The sequence below is a fragment of the Muntiacus reevesi genome, chromosome X (genome assembly GCF_963930625.1).
Source record: "Muntiacus reevesi chromosome X, mMunRee1.1, whole genome shotgun sequence".
Taxonomy (NCBI): domain Eukaryota; kingdom Metazoa; phylum Chordata; class Mammalia; order Artiodactyla; family Cervidae; genus Muntiacus; species Muntiacus reevesi.
Genome location: NC_089271.1, coordinates 65299768 through 65304967, shown reverse-complemented (window position 1 = coordinate 65304967; position 5200 = coordinate 65299768).

The window sequence follows — 5200 nt, the reverse complement described above, 5'->3', positions numbered from 1 at the left end:
TCAAGGAGATCAAAACAGTCAATCCTAAAGGAAATCAACCCTGAATATTCATTGGAAGAATTGATGCTGAAGCTCCAATACCCTGGCAACCTGATGCAAAGAACTGACTCATTGGAAAAGACCCTGATGCTGGGAAAGATTGAAGGTAGGAGGAGAAGGGGATGACAGAGGGCGAGGTGGTTGGATGGCATCACTGACTCAATGGATATGAGTTTGAGCAAGTTCCGGGAGATGGTGAAGGGCAGAGAAGCCTGTTGTGCTGCAGTCCATGGGATTGCAGAGTCGAACATGACCGAGTGACTGAACAACAACAACTCTTGTTTACATTTCAAGCCCAGGATCAGGTGTTACTTCCTCCTGGAAGCCTTCCCTGCCATCTTCTCCACCTTCTCCCAGCTTGGGCTAGGCACTCCTCTGTGCTCCCAAAGCACCTTATGCTTTTATCTGCCATTTGTATTATTTGGAGTAGTAGGCCATGACATAGATCGCCCATAGTTTATTTAAGTATTCACTCATTGAAAAACATCTGAGTTGTTTCCAGTTTGAGGCTATTACAAATCAAATAGCTATAAATATTAATATTTATGTACAAGTTTTTGCATGAATACAAGTTTTCATTTCTCTAAGATGATTTCCAAGAGTATAATTTCGAGGTGTATGGTTATTGCATTTTAGTTTTGTAAGAAACTGCCAGAGTGTACCATTTCACATTCCTACCAGTCATGAATGGGTAATCCACTTTCTCTACTTGCTTGCCAGCATTTTGTGTCATTAAAATTTTTCCTTTTAGTCATTTGGATAGATGTGTACTGATATCACACTGTGATTTTTTTTTTTTTGTGGAGTGCAGTTTATTACACCGGTGGGCACGCTGTGATTTTAATTTGCATTTCCCTAATGGCTGATGATACTGAACATCTTTTCACGTGTGAATTTGCTGTCTGTATATCCTCTTCAGTGAAATAAATGTCATGTCTTTTGCAGAGTTTCTGAATGGATTTTTTTTGTTGAGTTTCAAGAGCTCTTTATAGATTCTAAATATGAGTGCTTTGTTAGCTATGTGGTTTGCAAATATTTTCTCCCAGTCACTTAGCTTGTCTTTTCATCTTCTTGAGGGTTTTTTTGGCAGAGCAAAAGTCCTTATTTTTTTTTTATTATGGATTATACTTTTATGGTGTCATGTCTAAGCACTCTTTATCAAGCTGTAGGTCTCAAATGGTTTCTCCTATATGTTTCTCTAAAAGTTTTAGAGCTCTATGTTTTACACTTAAATGTATAATCCATTTGAGCAAATTTTGTGGAAGCTGTAAGGTTTATATTGAAGTCGATTTTTTTTTTCTTCTGGCACATAGATGTCCAATTACTCCAGCAACATTTGTTGGAAATGTTGATCTTCATTAAATTGCTTTTGTACTTTTGTTAAAAATCAGTTGACTGAGGACTTTCCTGGTGGTCCAGTGGCTAAGACTCCATGCTCTCAATGCTGAGGGACTGAGTTCAATCCCTGGTGGGGGAACTAGATCCCACATGCCACAGCTAAGACCCGATGCAGCCAAATAAATAAATATTAAAAAAATCAGTTGACTGTACTTGTGTGAATCTGTTCTGGATTCTCTGTTCTGTTCCATTGATCTATGTGTCTATCCCCTCATCAATATTACACTGTGTCATGTAGCCTTCATTACTGTAGCTGCATACTAAGTCTTAAGATTGGGTAGAGTGATTTCTTGCACTTTATTCTTTTTTTTCAAAATTTTTTCGCTATTCTAGTTCTTTTAACCTTACCATGTACATTTTAGAATAATCTTGTCTATATCTACAAAAATGTTGATAAGATTTTGATAGGAATGTTGTTAAAACTGTAAAATATTTTGGGAAGAATTAACGTCCTTACTCTGTGGAGTCCTCCATTCATGAACACAGTATGTCTCTCCATGTAGTTAGTTCTCCTTTGAGTTCTTTCATCAGTGTTCTGCAGTTTCAGCACACAAGTCCTGTACATGTTTTCTTAATTTTATATCTTTTCATTTTCTTTGATTGATTTGTGCATGATATTGAAGTTTTTTTTATTTGGTTGCATCAGGTTTAAGTTGCAGCATGTGGAATCTTCATTGTGTTATTCAGGATCTTGTCTTGTGATACACAGATTCTCTAGTTGCAGTGAATGGGCTTAAATATTCCATGGCATGTGGCTCTTAGTTCCCCGATCAGGGATTGAACCCATGCCCCCTGCACTGCAAGGTGGATTCTTAACCACTGGACCACCAATGAAGTCCCATAATATTGTAATTTAAGCTTTGGTTTTCACATGTTCATTGCTGATATTTAGAAGTACAATTGAGTTCTGTATGTTGATCTTGTATCCTGTGAGCTGTGACCTTGTTGAACTCATTTATTTGTTCTAGAAGGTTGGGTTTTATATTTGTTTTCACAGATATTTTGTGATTTTCTATATAGACCTGCCTCTTGAGAAATCTGTATGCAGGTCAGGAAGCAACAGTTAGAACTGGACATGGAACAACAGACTGGTTCCAAACAGGAAAAGGAGTACATCAAGACTGTATATTGTCACCCTGCTTATTTAACTTAAATGCAGAGTACATCATGAGAAACGCTGGGCTGGATGAAGCACAAGCTGGAATCAAGATTGCTGGGAGAAATATCAGATATGCAGATGACACCACCCTCATGGCAGAAAGTGAAGAAGAACCAAAGAGCTTCTTGATGAAAGTGAAAGAGGAGAGTGAAAAAGTTGGCTTAAAGCTCAACATTCAGAAAACTAAGCTCATGGCATCCGATCCCATCACTTCATGGCAAATAGATGGGGAAACAGTGGAAACAGTGGCAGACTTTATTGTTTTGGGCTCCAAAATTACTTCAGATGGTGATTGCAGCCATGAAATTAAAAGACACATGCTCCTTGGAAGGAAAGTTATGACCAACCTAGACAGCATATTAAAAAGCAGAGACATTACTTTGCCAACAAAGGTCCGTCCAGTCAAGGTTATGGTTTTTCCAGTAGTCGTGTGTGGATATGAGATTTGGACTATGAAGAAAGCTGAGCACCGAAAAATTGATGACTTTTAACTGTGGTGTTGGAGAAGACTCTTGAGAGTCCCTTGGACTTCAAGGAGATCCAACCAGTCCATCCTAAAGGAAATCAGTCTTGAATATTCATTGGAAGGACTGATGCTGAAGCTGAAACTCCAATACTTTGGCCACCTGATGTAAAGAGCTGACCCATTGAAAAAGACCCTGATGCTGGGAAAGATTGAGGGCAAGAGGAGAAGGGGACGACAGAGGATGAGATGGTTGAATGGCATCACCGACTCAATGGACATAAGTTTTGGTAAACTCCAGGAGTTGGTGATGGACAGGGAGTCCATGGGGTCACAGAGTGGGACACAACTGAGCGACTGAACTGAACTGAACTGAACTTATATAGACCAACATGTCATCTCCAAATAGGGATTTTTCCCCCCTTCCTTTCCAACATGTATGCCTATTATTTCATTTTCTTAAGTGGCTAGGGCTTTCAGTACTGGGTTGAATTAAGAGTGGTGAAAGGAGACATCCTTGCCTTGCTCCCAGTCTTAGGGGAGGAAAGCATTTAGTATGGATGATGTTAGTTGCAGGGGTTTTATAGATGTTCTTTACCAACTTGAGGAAATTCCCCCTCTTTCCCTAGTTTTCTAAATGAATGTGTGGTTCTGTGCTCAATGTTATGTGGCAACCTGGTTGGGAGGGGAGTTTGGGGGAGAATGGATACATGTATATATATGGCTGAGTCCTTGTGCTGTTCACCTGAAACTATCACAACATTGTTAATCAGTTATACCCCAATACAAAATAAAAAAGTTTTAAAAAATGAATGTGTGGTTAATTTTGTCAATGCCTTTTTTTGCATAAATTGATACAGTCATGATTTTTTTTAGTATGTTAATATGGTGAATTACACGGATTGATTTTCAAATGTTGAACCAGCTACAAGGATTGATTGATGCAGATCCTTGGAATAAACCCTACTTGGTTATGGAGTATAATTCTTTTTATATATTGCTAAATTCTTTCTAAGTTTTTAAAATTGGAGTATAGTTGCTTTACACTGCTGTGTCAGTTTCTGCTGTACAGCAGTGTGAATCAGTCATTCATACACATGTATATCCCCTCTTTTTAAATTTAATTAATTAATTTGGCTGCACCGAGTCTTAGTTGCAGCATACGAATTCTTGGTTGCAGCATGTGGGATTTAGTTCCCTGACCAGGGACCTAACATGGACCCCCTGGCTATGACCTGGAGTATAGCCACTGGACCACCAGGGAAGTCCCCGTATATCCCCTCTTTCTTGGATTTCCTTTCTGTTTAGATCACCACAGAGCACCGAGTTGGGATCACCCAGGAGTGGGATTGCTGGGTCATATAGTATATATTGCTGATTTCTATTTGCTAATATTTTGTTGTGGATTTTTATATCTATATTCATGGAGGATATTGATCTGTAGTTTATTTTGTATTGTCTTTGGTTATTGTATAGGGCCTAGCCTCATAAAATGAATTGGAAAGTGTTCCCTCCTATTTTCTGAAAGAGATTATATAGAATTGTCATTAATATTTCTTTTTTTTTTGAAACCACCAAAACTGAATATTTCTTTTGGACAAACTTTTAGTTACATATTCAATTTTCTTCATAGGAATTGGTCTATTTCATTTAGGTGTCAACATTTATTTTATTTTTTAAAGGTTTTTATTTATTTTATTTATTTTGTTTTTTTATTTTTATTTTTTTGTTGTTGTTGAAGTATTTTATTTTATTTCATTTTTTTTCAATTATTTTTATTAGTTGGAGGCTAATTACTTCACAACATTGCAGTGGGTTTTGTCATGCATTGACATGAATCAGCCATGGAGTTATATGTATTCCCCATCCCGATCCCCCCTTCCACCTCCCCCCCACCCGATTCCCCTGGGTCCTCCCAGTGCACCTGGCCCGAGCACCTGTCTCATGCATCCCACCTGGGCTGGTGATCTGTTTCACCATAGATAATATACATGCTGTTCTCTCGAAACATCCCACCCATGACTTCTCCCACAGAGTCCAAAAGTCTGTTCTGTACATCTGTGTCTCTTTTTCTCTTTTGCATATAGGGTTATCATTACCATCTTTCTAAATTCCATATATATGTGTTAGTATGCTATACT